Source organism: Centrocercus urophasianus, unplaced genomic scaffold, assembly GCF_019232065.1.
Source record: "Centrocercus urophasianus isolate 14NV4802_14NV808 unplaced genomic scaffold, USGS_Curo_1.0 seq_11, whole genome shotgun sequence".
NCBI classification, from domain to species: domain Eukaryota; kingdom Metazoa; phylum Chordata; class Aves; order Galliformes; family Phasianidae; genus Centrocercus; species Centrocercus urophasianus.
In genome coordinates, this window is record NW_024884253.1 from 70,160,190 (window position 1) to 70,175,396 (window position 15,207).

At 40.9% G+C, this 15,207-nt stretch overlaps 1 protein-coding gene across 45 annotated transcripts in view; it reads left to right on the plus strand.

The window, feature by feature from the left end:
* The window catches only part of FBXL7 (F-box and leucine rich repeat protein 7), a 312,912-nt gene that overhangs the window by 109,745 nt on the left and 187,960 nt on the right, over positions 1-15,207 (plus strand). For 3 of the 45 annotated variants that reach the window (XR_006171501.1, XR_006171499.1, XR_006171504.1), the window contains one exon: positions 14-51. The exons of 26 other annotated variants lie outside the window; for them this stretch is intronic. The gene's annotated coding sequence lies outside the window, so the exon portion shown is untranslated. Of the gene's footprint in view, positions 1-13; positions 52-653; positions 703-11,483; positions 11,570-12,161; positions 12,188-12,221; positions 12,259-15,207 lie in introns of those variants that run through there. 16 more of the 45 variants (XR_006171500.1, XR_006171502.1, XR_006171513.1 and 13 more) reach the window with 12 other exon arrangements.

Below are 15,207 nucleotides of genomic sequence, written 5' to 3' on the forward strand. Positions count from 1 at the left end.
TGTTCATTCCCAGTAGACGGCAATTTAATCTGAGAGGAATGCAAGAGCATGGTAAGTGTTTTGACTTGACTTCAGTATTGCTGATGATAAGGGACAGAGCCTCTTGAAAAGGAGTCCAAGCAGTCAGCTGTTTACTTAATACTTAAGTCGTTTTCTTGAACTGCCATCTAATTATCTGTATATGCACAAGACCATTCCAGTCTGCTCAAAAGTGATCTTATGAGCCTGAATTCCAGCCTCTAAGCTCTATAAAACACTAAATATGTTCAATTAAGTGGCTGCTGAAATGAGACTAGCCACAAACATTGCAAAATCTGTAATTAGATGATCGTATCTGAATCTGAGTGTAGCAAATCTCAAAGCCTGAAAGTAGTCTTTAGGCTACATCCACAATTCTCATAGGGAACCCAGTGACATAAAGCACAATTTGCAAGGAAACCAAGTCTGCAGATTCTTGGAGTGACTGGTAAAGCTGGCAAGCCTCATTTTTTCTGACTGTTTTTTGTAAGACTTTATACATCTGCCAAACATATTAAACTGATAATAGGGAGCCACTCCTCTACCTGAAAACAATTTTTCCCTGTACACAACACAGAGAGAGGGTTTTTTTTCTTGGGTCCTCCCTCTCATTCTGTTTTGGCTTGTCCCTACAGCTTGTGATCACCCTCTTCAACTACAGACAGAGGAAATGATAAGAACAGAAGAAACTCCTCCAACTGAAGTCATTTTCATTTCTGTATGCCAAATGTAGCATGACTTGCTTCTTCCTCCATTTAAATCTATGGAATTGCAGGGTAGTTCTGCTGAGCCCTTGGCTTTTTTGACATAAACTTGTTGCATCCCATGCCGGAACTTTATATTAATAACCAGCCCCATCAAATGTCAGATGAAGGCAATCCCACCCACAGCAGTTACTCTGCCTGGAGGCTGTGAACTTGAAGAGGCAGTCAGGAGGAAGCAAATGTCTGCTTACAAGAGGATATGCTGCCATTAGGGGCTTCCAGTTGCACAGTGAGAAAGAGTAGGTTTCTACTGTGTTGTTTGCTCCACTGGGAGCTATCAGCAAGTGATCGTCTGAGCTCTCTTCTCTGGGACATCCCAAAGAAAGCTTCTGGTTTTTAAATCAGATTTAGCTGAACTTTTTCTGAGACAGAAGCCCCCACCATTCTATGAAAGTTCTTGTTTTCTACATAAGAAATAAAACAAGGCTGGATTACCTTATGAATTTCTGCTGAATGAATTGATTAGCCTAGGAAGCCCATGTCATGTTTGCTTATTCATTATGTTCAGCATGTGATGGTTGTGGTGAGAAGATGGTGGTCATTACTTTCATGGATGTCCTCCATGGTCACTGCAGGCAGTACTGGAATTGACAACTGGACCTACTTCTACTTCCCCAGCAGGATTTAGGCACATATGAGTGTTTAAAAGCCTCGGGAGCTCTCACATGAGGCAACCAACAGCACTGAGGTATTTTAACCTTAATTCCAAAGCATTTCACTGAGGTTGGCACTGTGCCCTCTTTTTATTGTGTGGTGGTGTCACAGAGCATGCGCTTTTGTGTCTGGTATCTCACCATAATGAATGAAATTCTGTAGATGATGGAAGGCAATCCTTACTTGTGCTGCTAGGATGTATTTGTACAAAAATGTACAGTGTATGTCTTTCTTTGCCTGCTTATCCTATGAGAAGACACAGACTTTGATCTTCCCTTTTCTGTCCTCAAAATACTCTTTTGTTCCTTTATTGGAATTACTGCCCTACAGTTTGGTACTGCACAACTGCTTCTTCCTCCCTCTTTCCCTCTCCTCCCTCTCTCTCCTCCCTCTCTCTCTTTCTCTCTCTCTTTCTCTCTCTCTTTCTCTCTCTCTTTCTGTTTTTCTTCCCAGAGAAGACAGAGGTAAAGGGAGGGAGAAGTGAAGACAAGGTACAGGTGTATCCAAAAGGTGACTATAATTGTCAGGCTGAAAATATTCCATTTTAAATTAGTATCTGAGGCATAATTCATATAGTACCCTCAAAAATCACTGATGCTTTTAAAATGAAATGCCTACTCATATCGGTGCACTTTGGTTTTGCCTTGTTCATTTTTCAAAGCAGGTCTGCTGTGGTATCCATTTGATTACTTCATTTTGACAGCAAAAGGGAGGACTTTTTTGAACATGAAAAAAACCATAAAAGATGTGAGTAACAAAACTAGGTGTATCTCTCAAGCAAGCTGAATGTGTTGGGGCAGAGGATAAAATCATCATTTAGCTTCTGTTCCTTTTGTGCTTACCACAGGGAGGCAGATGTTGAGTCTGCTTGCCCATACTGTCGTTATGGCGTCACCTGGCATTTGCAGGTGTGATCTCAGGCCCCGGCAGGTGATCCATTTTGGTGGCTGATCCATGATAAGCCACTGTGCAGGTGAGATGATTTAAATCCTGCACTGAGGTGAAGGTATAATTCAGGCCATATGTCAGGGCTGTGCATGAGGAAGCGGGTGGGTGAGGGAAATAAGCACTGAGTCAGCAGCAGAGATGATTGAAATTTATCCAAAACATATTGCCTAAGATTTTGGTAGCACCTCCAGTATTACTAATGGCGATGCCAGGAGGTTTGGAATTCTGATGGTTGGCAGCTGCACTTTCAGGAAAGGACATGAGGAGACCTCATCTGTCATGATCTCATTATTCAGAGTGGAGTCTGACAGCTCCAAGGTTGCATGTGTACTAATAAGCCAGGGAGAAGAGGAAGCAAATGGTAATTCTATTTTGCAGTGGCATGGGGGAAGAATTATGGTCCTGGAGTCTGAGCAGCGTCGCCCCTACCACTGCCAGGTGCTCAGCATGCAGATGCCATTCTCAAATCCCTTTTGTCCCCTCTCCCGCTCACTGGCTCACTCTTCTTAGACCCTCCGTGCATCACAACCTTCCTTCTCAGAGCTGTCTTTGTCCTCCTCAGCAAGGCTGAGATGGCAGCAGCACTTACCTTTTCTGGGGAGTTCAGATGGTAACTGCATTAAATTCTGACATAGGCACAGTTGTGGTAGCTCATTGCTTCCACTCCTCACCTTCCACTCCCAGAAATGCTCACAGGGAGGAATTATGCCGGCCTCTGAAGTGGGAGCTTAGATGCAAGAACAAGATAACTTTTTTAGAAACAAAATGAATCCCAGAAATCTAGCTCAGGGAGCACTGGGAATTGGAACCGGGGTTAACAGGATCTCATGACAGGCTCTGCTGCCAACATCTTCACTTGGGTGTCAGTTGGATCCGAAAGCAGGCTGGGTTTGTTTTATATTTCTTTAATCAAGCTTGGAATAAATAATCCAGATATGTATCAACCTCTAAATGTTTTTTTCTCATTCACAGCTTGTGAGTGAGTTGGGTTTCTTGTTTGGATTCAGATAGTGTAGTGAGTTAGGCATGCCATAAACTGTGTGGACTTTCTAAGATGACTGCTTCAATTCACTTAGCTGGCAATGCACAATGCTTCTGCCAGGTCTTTACTCTTGGTTTCAGGGCAGCTTCTAGCTACATGGTAAGAATAAACCATACCTTCTCAGAAATTAGGCAGAATTGGAGATCTTTTTTTAACAGATGAATGTGGTGTAGGGAAATATAAGTGATGGTGGCAGAGAATTATCTGGGTACCTACAATTACCAAGTGAGAAATAGCTTCTCCTGAGAAATACTGTCCCTCCTGTAGTTTAGAAAAATTGAATGAAGTACTGTAGAAGATGCTGGGGAAGCAGAAAATAGTCCCAATTAATAGTCCAGATTTCCAACCCTTCCTGTAATAAAACTTGCTGATTCCCTCTGCAGATTGATTAAAGGTAAAGACAGTATAGTATGGCAGTTCACTTCAAGCCATAGAGATGCATAGGTTGCTGTCTGTGGACAGGGAGCTCAACTCTTCTATGCTGTAATAAGAAAAAAGTGTATCTCCTGTAATAATGTAGTAAAGCATAACCTCTTGGGTACTGCAGATAGACATGGTAAGAAGAAAACAGTTATTCTGGTTCACAGTTTCAGAAGCTATGGAGGTGCAGAAAGTATTCTGTTTTGCCATAAATTTACCCACAAAGAGAGAGCTTGCAGTTGTTACACACTGTCTCTCCTTATCTCCTTAGTTTTCCCTTCCTCCCTCTCCCTACCTCTCTCCCTCACAGCAGCAATTAATCTAGATATGTTAGTCATTGAGATGGTGTTCTGTTTCTTCCTGTTTATAAGCCAAAAGCACCTAACACTTATCTTTGCTTGCCTTGGGGTTTATAGGATGCCAGAAAAAATAAGAAGCTCAGTAGCTTCTCTCTTTTTCCTTATTCAGTGAACGAAGTGAGAGCTTTTGTCTGTATGCACCCCTGTAACTACATTCTATCACTTCTGTACAGCTGACAGTACTGTCTTCTCAGGAAAACAGGGACTTAGCAAATGGAGCTGAGACAACAGATGTGACATTACTCCCCGCCAGTCCATCTACTTGCCTGACAATTTTGTGTTTGCAGTGCTTTTCTGTCCACGTGAAAAGCCATGGATCTGTTCAGTGTCATCTTCTTTATTAGCCTTTCTCACTTCAACTGCTTACCCTTCATAGCACCAGATAACGTTCTCCTCTCTGTTTCTGCTTCCCAGTCCGCTGCTGCTTGAAGTCATGGGCATCATGCAGCCAAGAACACTGCTGTATGACCTATGTGACTGCAGAAAATGTCATTTACACCAGCTTATTCTTAATAAGATAATCTGCAAGTTGCAATATACATATGATGGCTTCTCTGAAAGTAAAGCCTCTTTTTGTGTTGTGTTGGCCCACAGTGTCAGAGGTGGATGTTGGTGGTATGGCAGTAGAGGTTGAACCTTCTGCCAGTATTTCGTTACATGTTGTTGCTGTGTGACAGATGGCAGCAGAGGGACAGCCTGGCAGAATGGTGTCTGACATGGGAATGCATATGAAGCAAAGGAGTGCTGTTGAATTCCTCCATGCAGAACGAATGGTACCCACTGACGTTCATTGACTCTCGATGAATGTTGATGGAGACCAAACAGTGAGTGTGAGCTCAGTGAGAGGATAGGTGGTGTTTTCAGCAGTAGTGACAGCAACAGTGGGTCACCTTTGATGCAGATTGTTACAAGTACCTCATGCAGGCTCATGCTCATGGCTGATGAAAATGCAGAGATCATAGTGGTGACTATGTCGAAAAAACAGTTTTGCAGCTGAGAATTTGCTCTACCAAATTCTGCTATTGTGTTCTTGTATTTGTTGTAGTTTCCATGGAAATAAATAGGGGGCATTACTTTCGGAGTGACCTGTAGAACGTTTGTATATGTATGTATTTGCATATACACTTATATATCTTTTATAACAACTCTCTCTCTATATATAGTATGTTATGTTACATATATATAACATATATAAAACATATATATACAACACACGCACACATATGTATATATATATAAGATTGTTGGCTGAGAACTATAGTAAAATTAACTCCTGATATTGTGCTTCCTTGCTTCGCCTAAATACCAGAGGTCAGAGAAACCTGGAGAAGAAGCAGAAGCATTCTGTCTCCATCCCAGGCAATGATAAGGACACAAGTGGGACCAATGGGCAAGCTTAAGATATATTGGGTTTGCATGCCTTATTGAGTTTGAAAGGAGTTTCTGTTCAACAGGGAGCAGAGAGTAGTCATAGAAGTCTGCAGAACTCCAGGCCTGTCTGTGCTTGAGGTGAGCATGTCCGCTGGCAATGTGGGAGTTGCTTCCACTGTTGAAGCACAAAAGTTAAATTGGAAAGAGAAATGAAAGGGGGATTTTGTTTGTTTGTTTGTTTGTTTATTTATTTAGAACAGTTCAGCAAGCTCTGGCAGAGAGAAAACTTCTTACAGGTTACCTGGGAGCTGAGAAACAAAAACAGCTGCTGAAGAATCACCTTGTAGGAGATTCCTCATGGACTGTGTTTAGTTCTCTGTGTTATCTGCACTATCTAAAGATCTGAAATAACAAACTCCCATGTAGAACAGCATGGAGATTATCACTGTTGTTTGAACGAGGAGTGTGAATGCGTGAGTGGCAGAGGGAGGAAAGTTCACGGCAGCTAGCCAGATGCTGTCAAATGGCTACTGACAGGAGAAGATGGTAACCAGTTGGATTTAGCAATTCTGTTCAGCAGTAGAAGGAAAAAAGAATAAACTGTCAGGCATTTCCCAACTTTCTCAGTGAAGGGTCAAGATGGCATTCTTTAAAATCTCCTTTACATGTAAATCACATCCTTTTTGCTGTTGGTTGTATTCTGATAGGAGGGGCATACACATAAATTTGCAGTAGTATATGAGAGTTTCAAAACTCTCTCACTGCACTGTGAAAGGGAGAAGCTTGAAATGCGTGTTAAGTCCATAATGAGAGAGGTGTGTGTGCAGGGGCAAGGGAGTGTACTTGAGGAAAGTGCAAAATCTTTCTTGATTGAAGTACGCTTATGGATCGTTTCAATCAGAACCAGTTCTACACCAGTGATTCCCAACATTATTCAGCTCTTCCCACGGCACTGATTGCTACTCCATTCTCTCTCCCATTGTGACGGCAAATCTCTGAATATTGTCGCCGCCTCTGCCTTTCTCCACTGCCGTCAGTTTGAGAAAGTGCCAGTGGAAAGACTTAGATAGCCAGCCAAGCAAAGCACATTAGTTTGGTCTCTCATCTCTAATGTTGGCATTCAAGCAAGAGAGGCTATTTTAATTGGGAACTGCTATTGCAGATAAAAGTATTCTTTCCTGGAAAGTTATTGTGTTAAATTTGAGATTAACGCTAAGATTGATTAAATTTAATCTGGACCCAAATCTAACTTTCTGTCATTCAACTATGGATTTCACAAAAGAAAAGAATAAAATATATGGAACAGCCAGAACATGGGATATGTTGATCTCAGCTATCCATTTATAGAATGTTATAGGAGGCCAGTGTGTCTGAAAAGTGAAAGGAGAGAAACGGCTTGGTTTAGAAAGTGATAAGTTAACCAGAGAGTTCCTGGTACACTTAAGTTTTGGATGCTAGAGGTTTCTAAACATCCTGGAGTACACAGTTTGTCTGCATTACTTGCAGTATGAAATGCAAACATCTAGGGTTGCTATTCTCCTGCTGTTTTTTTCCCTTCCATTATTTCATCATAGTTGATTAAAACCTACTGACAATATCTCCTCTCCTCACTTTTTTTTTTTTTATTAATTCATGATGAATTCTGTTTTCTGGCTGACATCAGAACCCTGTCATGGTTCAGAACTCTCCCAGTGTTTGGTTGGCTTGTTGCTTGCTTGCTGAAAAAAAAAAAAAAAAAAAAAGTGCTTATATAAGGATTTTTTGGAAAGTAACAAACTGTGATGTTGTGGGGTGGGGGAGGACATTTGGTTTGTTTCTACAGGAGTTGAACTTCAAGGTATTTATGTTGTCTGATGTGCTACTCTTATTAGAAGAACAGAATGCAAATTGTTCTGGTCTGTCCTTTCTATCTGTTCTTTTGTTCTACCTCTAACACGTATCGTTTAAATACAGTGTTGTGTACACATGCTGTGGTCAAATGTCTGGTAGATGTGCCAGAGGGTGCAATATCCTTAAGAAAGTTTTCCATTCTATGATTCAAGTATTCATCTGTAGTCTGCTTTTGTTTCCCCACTTGAGTTTCAGGTATATCTCACAGTCACCTGCTGCTATATGCAAGTCTTTTGTAATTTTTAGGTTTGAATTTAAGGATCTCCTTTTTATAAAAAAGCTTCTGTATCTGAAAAAGTCTCTCATACTTGTCAGAGTTCAATTCTGTAAGCATCCTTTGTAAGGGGTTAGCTCTTACCCCAGAGCACAATGTTTGAGGATTTGAGTCTTTTGACAAAAAATCTTCCTATGGGAACAAGAACGACCTCCCTATTTTGTGAACACCATGAAAGAATTAAATAAATAAACAATACAGCTACCGACAAGCCCAGAGACAAATCTAAATCTTGCCTTTGCCTATGATTACATACATTTATGTAAGCTTCTAGTGGTCCCAATGACATGAAAAGTCAAATGGGAAATAATATTGAGTGCAGAGCAAGGGAATTCAGTTATTATTGAGACGGATGCAAAATTCTGAGATTAATGATTTTCACTTATGTTCCGTTCTCAGTCTCAAAGAGAAGGTTTTTCTCTAAAAAAAAAAAAAAAAAAAAAAAAAAAAAAAAAAGTTAAAAGTGCTTATTGGCAATTTCTTCTGTTAAAATATGTTCTCTCAACAGTGGTATTTGTATATACTAAAAAAGTGACTGCACATATAATTAACTTACACTAATCATGTGCAGTCTAAGAAAGATTCCAGCAAGCCAACAGAAACTGTGGTTATGACGATCCATGACTTACTGCAATGATTTACATTTTGGTCTATTGCACATAGTGCCTAACAAGAGAGCTCTTGAAGAAATTATGTTCTGAATAATGCTATTTGTATATCAGAGGTTTTTGCTTTGTATAGCATATAAGAGTTTGGTTTCCAGAAGGAAAAAAAAAAAAAAAAAAAAAAAAAGATAGTGGGAAGTCTTGACTACTTTGTAATTCTGTTCTTCCGAGTACATCTCAAAATGGTTGAGCATCTGAACTCCCAGTGGATCTGATGTTGTTTGACATCTAAGTAAAAGCATCTTGCTCACTGGGTAGCCAACTTAATTTTGAATGTATTATCTACAATCAAATTATCTGCCACATGTTAAGATTGGTATTTGGCTGCATAAGCAGCCGGAACATTTTGACTTTCTGTTCTTCAGAGATTCTCTTTGAGAGATGTTCCCGTAAGCAGCTACTTTCATCCTGGGGTCTTCAACTGGATTTCATTGAACATCTATCTTCCTCACTCTTTCTTCACTTACAGTAATGCTGTCCCTGTCTTACTGTGTCCAGCTGGCATGTGATCAGCAAGCTGGTTCCATTTAAAAAATCACTACCCGTTGTAGAAGCCAGATGTTGCTGAACAGCAGTGTTTTGCTCATCGTATCACTCTGCTGGCTTAACTATTCGAAGGGCCACTCCTGCAAATAGTGCAGTGAGCACTTTTGTATCTTCTCTCACTTTGATCAAGTGCTGTATCTTATGTGCCTGAAAATGGGACTATGCTTTGACAGGACATCTGTCATCCCATGACTCTAGGATTTGAGATGACCCTTCAAGTTACTGTTATTGGAGTCCAGTTAAGCTACAACAAATTCCAAACCTGAAGCAAAATGAATGGGTTTCAGGGCAGCTTCACTGCCCAGTCTCAAGCTTTCAGGCATTAATCTGTAACTCAGGAGCTGACTTTCTTCTTGCAGGATATGGGAAGCTTCCTTTAAAAAGTTCAGGGCAGCCGCTGACATACTGATAAATCCCAAATTGCAATACTTGCAACTTAGATCTGATAGTGAAAATACGACTTGCATTAGATACACACCTGTGATTTACAAGCACTGCTCATGTTCTAGGAAATGAAAGCTGGAAGGGAGGATGATTGTCACCTGCTTGCAGGAAATGCAACTGCTGTATTGTTCTATTTATCCCTTGTCTACCTCAGCTTCCTTAAGTATGCTTTCTGGCTTTTTTTTGTGCTTTTGTTTTATTGGGAAATAAATGTGACTATGTAGATAAATGGATGAACCTGAATCCCGAGTTCAGGATCAGCCTGAGGTCTGGGTAGGAGGCATTCATGACCTACTCTAAGCTACTTGGGCAGCTGCTCTTAGCTCAGTCTGGATCCTAGCACATCGAAAGTCAAATTGAGGCTACCTACAAGTTTCAAAATCAGCTTCGTTGTAAAGCAAATGCAAAATTGCTTGGCTTTAGCAGAATTAGTGTTTGTAAGGTATCTGAGTGCAGCGTGTACTGCATCTGGTGGGGGAAAAAAAAAGGGTGTTTTCATACTGTACTTATTTATTTTTTCACTTTGATTTTTTTTTTTTTTCTATATCACACAGTTCTCAGCCCTTACTGAGAGAGAAGGATTCTGGCATTTCTCGATGTAAATAAGTATTGCTAATTTAAGAATCACATTTCAAGGTTTGGTTTTACCACCAAGTACCATGTATTCTTCGTTTGGGAATCTAAATTCTTATCAATATATAGAACATACAGCTTAAAAATAAAATGGTTGTGATCATGAGATAAAACTTAACATATGACTGAAAATGACTGATAGCAATTGTTGTACTTGAGTACACCGGTATGAAATCGAACCATTTGGAATAACGAACAAGTTAAACGATAGGACCACTGAAAAATTGTCATCTGTTACTCTGACAGGTTTCGTGTGTTAGGAAAATGATTAGTGGATGAAGTAGATGATTTGTGTCCAGTTCTGGGCTCCTCAGTACAAAAAAGAGAGGGGTCTCCTGCAAAGAGCCAGCAGAGGGCCACAAAGATGATAAAGGCCTGGAGCACCTCTCCTATGAGGAAAGGCTGAGGAACTTCCATCTGTTCAGCCTTGAGAAAAGAATACTGAGAGGTGATCTTATTAATGTTTATAAATATCATAAGTGCGGAAATCAAAGGGACAAGGCCAACCTCTTTCCAGTGGACTGTGCAGACAGAACAAGGGGAAATGGCCATAAACTTGAACATAGGAAATTCTGCACCAATATGTGAAAGAATTTCTTCATGGTAAGGGTGACAGAGCACTAGAACAGGAGCACTGCCGAGAGAGGTTGTGGATTCTCCTTCTCTGGAGATATTCGAGACCGGCCTGGATGCCTACTTGTGCAGCCTGCCGTAGGGGGCCTGCTTTGCAGGGGGGTTGGACTCAGTGATCTCTGGAGTCCCTTCCAGCCTCTACTATTCTATTATTCCATGATACTTTGAAAGGAAAGGAAGGTGGCAAAGACATGTACTTTATCCTACTGCTCTTAGCTTTTTCACCGTTGCATAGCAGTGCTGTACATATTCACATACTGATGAGATGGAAAAACCTTCCTTCATTAGCAATGGTCTAATATGTACACGGCACAGAGTAAAGATGCTAGGGATGCCAGTCATGCTGCTTCAGGGGAAAGGGAATGCAATTTCAGAAAGAGCAGAGCAGGAGGACATCAGCATCCATCTGCCCAAGCAGGAAAATGACACAGCGTTGAGCACAAAGCCATTTGTAATTCTTAATTTTTGAGACTGCCAAATGCAGTGGGAAGTTAGCTGCTTTTGATGCAGCAGTCAAAGGGTCAAATTCTTTTCCCTGCTGCTCGAGCGTAGCTCTGTGGCAGTCTGCTGGGCTCCGCCAGTGAAACTGAAGAGGAGGGTTTGGCTTGCAGCCTGTTTTTAATCTGCACGTATGGTATCAATTTTGGAAGCATTTTCTGGTTGTCCTCACAGTTATAAAAGGGTAGAAAAATATATTTATTCTCTTTGCCGTTTAAAAACCAGGCTTTTGTTAACTCACGTGTGTTAATTCACAATCTAAAAAGTACAATAATGATCTTGATTCTGTGTGTTTTGTCATGGGATTGGTCTTTCTATTTACAGATGTCTCTGTTGTCAGTCCTACGGGAAAGGTTTCTCCAGAGAAACCAGCTTGCCACAGTGGATTCCAGTTCTCTCATACTTACATCTGGCACCAAGTCCAACGGATCGCTAATCTGCCAGTCCCCCTTCTGATCACAGGCACTGGAGTCTCCAGCCCGTTATCCTTCTTTCTCATCTGGCTTTTCCTTAGTGTGTTCATACTGTTGTTGTTTACTTGTATGTGAGGACTATCATGGAGCATGGCATGTTGGCAGTAATTGTTTATGCTGACAACTTGTTAAATGTAACGGGCTGCCACAGAGGGAGCATCTCCTCATGCTCACCAAAATCTTCAGCTCTGTTGTGATGGATAGAACAGAATAGAACAGTTCAATTGGGAGAGAACTTTGAAGACCATCTTGCTCAACTGCCTGACCAAAAGTTAACATCTAAGGTGAGGCTATCCCACTGCTGTGCTAAGTTAATGCATTTTGTCTTTGGGTTAGATTCTCACTAGGGCACAGGGCTGTGGAGAAGCTGCCTGTAGCTAGAATCTCAACTTTGCAGATAACATTCGTATTTTCTGCAGCTTTCAAGTGAACTTAGTATGAGAGACAAAACAAGATCTTCTAGTTGATTTCTATCTTTCTTCTATGCTTTCTCATCTGGTTCCTAATTTTTATTCTCTCCCAATCACAGAATCATAAGGATTGGAAGGGGCCTCTGGAGATCATCTAGCCCAACCCCCTGCTAAAGCAGACTCCCTAGAGTTGGTTGCACAGGAAAACATTCACAGGTAGGTTTTCAGTATCTCCATAGAAGGAGACTCAACAACTTTGCTATGCAGCCTGTTCCAGTGCTCTATCATCCTTTCAGTAAAGAAGTTCTTTATGTTCAGATGAAACTTCCTGTGTTCTAGTTTATGCCCATTGCCTCTTGTCCTGTTACTGGGTACTACCAAAATGATTCTGGCCTCATCCGCTTGACACTCAACTTTTAGATACTTCATGAATATTGATAAGATTCCCCCTCAATTGTCTATTTTACTGAAGAGCCCCCGGTCTCTCAGCCTTTCCTCATAAGGGAGATGCTCCAGGCCTCTCATAATCATTGTAGCCCTTTGCTAGACTTACTTCTTTCTTTGTCTTTCTGCCTCCTTTTTGTACTCCCCTCCTTTTTTTTTGCCTCTTTCATCTATCCTGGCTGTACAGACCTATTGGTTCTTGCATCTTTTAATAGGCCTAAACTCTTCACTAGCATGAGTACTTCAATATATCACAGAATCATGGAGCGGTTTGGGTTGCAAGGGACCTTTAAGATCATCTAGTTCCAACCTGCTATAGGCAGGGAATCCTCCCACTAGACCAGGTTGCTCAAAGCTCCATCCAGCCTTGCCTTGAGTGATTCCAGGGAAGAAGCGTCCACCACCTTGCCAGGCAAACTGTTTCAGTGTCTCACCACCCTCATAGTAAAGAATTTCTTCCTGATATCTAATCTAGATCTATGCTCTTCCAGTTTAAAGCCATTCCCTCTAGTCCTGTCTCTATTGCAATAAGATGCAACAAGATTATCTAAATAATAATAAATAATAAATGCAATAAGACTATTATTTAAGAAGCAGCTGAACAATAGTGACTGAATATGATAACTTTGTTTTAGTTATGCTGATAGTTATCTTTAGATATGCTAATGGGAAGTAAGATAACTGGAAAACATACTAGGTGAGAAAACTCTGAGGTAGGGAAATGAGCCAGTGTTGTTGGGTGCAGGTTCATAAAGACAGCCCTATCAGATCCAGCCAGCAGATACACGTACTGTCTTGAATTTCTGCTGGCAGCTGTCCGTGTGTGCTAACGCTATTATTGTAGGTTAACAAATCACTGACTTTCTCCTTTTTTCCAGCAAATTAGTGCTGTAGTTGCTTCTAGCAATTTTGCTAGACCCACTGACACTGTATTATTAGTAGTTAATTATGATTAACATAGGAAAAAAAGCTGGAAGTTGCTGATGGTTTCTGGACCACAGCGCTGCTCTGGTACATTGTGAAATATGTATCATCTGTGTCATGCTGTTTTAGATTTCTCTCTTATGGAAAACTGTTTTCTAACTGCTGAATGAACCAAAATTATCTGCTAACATATTTCTCACATAAACAAGCTTTAACACCTCCAGTTCATTGCATCCGTGTCTCTGTTCCAAGAACTGAGGTTGCCTGAAACAGGGTATTTTTAAAAAATAAAGGAAAATTTGAGACTATTGAAAATTATCACATGATTATGAACATCATGGCCTTAACTTCACCAACTGCTTTATCTTTGAAAATGAGAGAATTTATTTTGGAAATACATTTACAACATACAACATGGTTAGGAAACCAACACACGTTCTTAACTGTTTACCTGAAACATCAGCTTTTTTAATGACCAAGTCAGATTTGCCACTGGTGGAATACAGGTTTCTTTACCCATCATGCCGATTCTGGCTGTCTTACTATCAAACACTATGACAATTCCAGTTCTTTTATGTCTTTGGCTCTGCAGTCTGACTAGTTTGGTTGTGATTGTAAGTATGAAGCCATTTCCATCATTTTCATGTTTAAATTCTAATAGTGGTAGCAACAGTGGGAAATTACTGCTAATTATGCCACTGAACATAAGCATACCAGATGCCTTGGGTGTCTGGATTTTATCACTGCACTGCGAGACGTGCTCTAGCCATTGTGCACATCACAGATTTAATGTGCATGCCCCAGTAGACAATAATGGCTCAGTATCACTGAGACGGGTTTATGGTATGTCCAGAACCTCAGGCTGTGTTGTGCTGCACAAGACTGCCAGTTCTTAAACAATGATGTTCTAAGTCTCTGCATAACTCTTGCACGGCTGGTGGGTTAAACAAGGCTGCTGAAAATTTTTCCTGAGATTTAAGGATTTTTATGCAAGAGAAATTATGACAGCATTTTATCCAGTACAAGAAAGATGCAGAGCTGTTGAAGAGGGTCCAGAACAGGGCCACAAAGACAGTCAAAGGGCTGGAGCACCTCTCCTACAAACACAGGCTGAGGGATCTGGGCTTGTTCAGCCTGGAGAATAGAAGGCTCCAGGGAGTCCTCATTGCAGCCTTCCAGTACTTAAAGAGAGCTTATAAACAGGTTGGAAATCTGTTTCTTCCATGGGTGGACAAGACAAGAGGGAATGGTTTTAAACTGAAAGAAGGAAGATTTATATTAGATACTGGGGTAGATTTTTTACTGAGAGTGTGGTGAGTGTGAGTGTGGCACAACTGCCCAACATGTTATGTGTGTCCCATCCCTGGAGGTGCTTAAGGCCAGGTGAATGGGGCCCTGGGCAGCCCAACTCAGTGAGTGGCAGCTCTGCCCACAGCACTGGGTTGGAACTGGGTGGGCTTTGAGGTGCCTTCCAACCCAAACTGTTCTGTGATTCTCTGATTCTATGAAAAGACTGTTTCAAGGCCAATCAAAATGTAAAGAAACCCGTAGAAAATAAACATAGTTAATGGCTTCACACACTCAAGACTAGATTAATCAGGCAAAAATTCTTTAAATGAATCTGTCTAATGAAAATGACATGTCTGTACACAGTATGCTTTAATCTCTTTCCTGCAGAATCTAATGAGACTATGAAAGAGCTCACAATTGTATTAAACAAACATGGTTGTTTGGTTCTACCAAGCTTTGGTTTCAGCCATGGAATTCATTAAAACAGTGTGTTCTGTGTATTGCCAG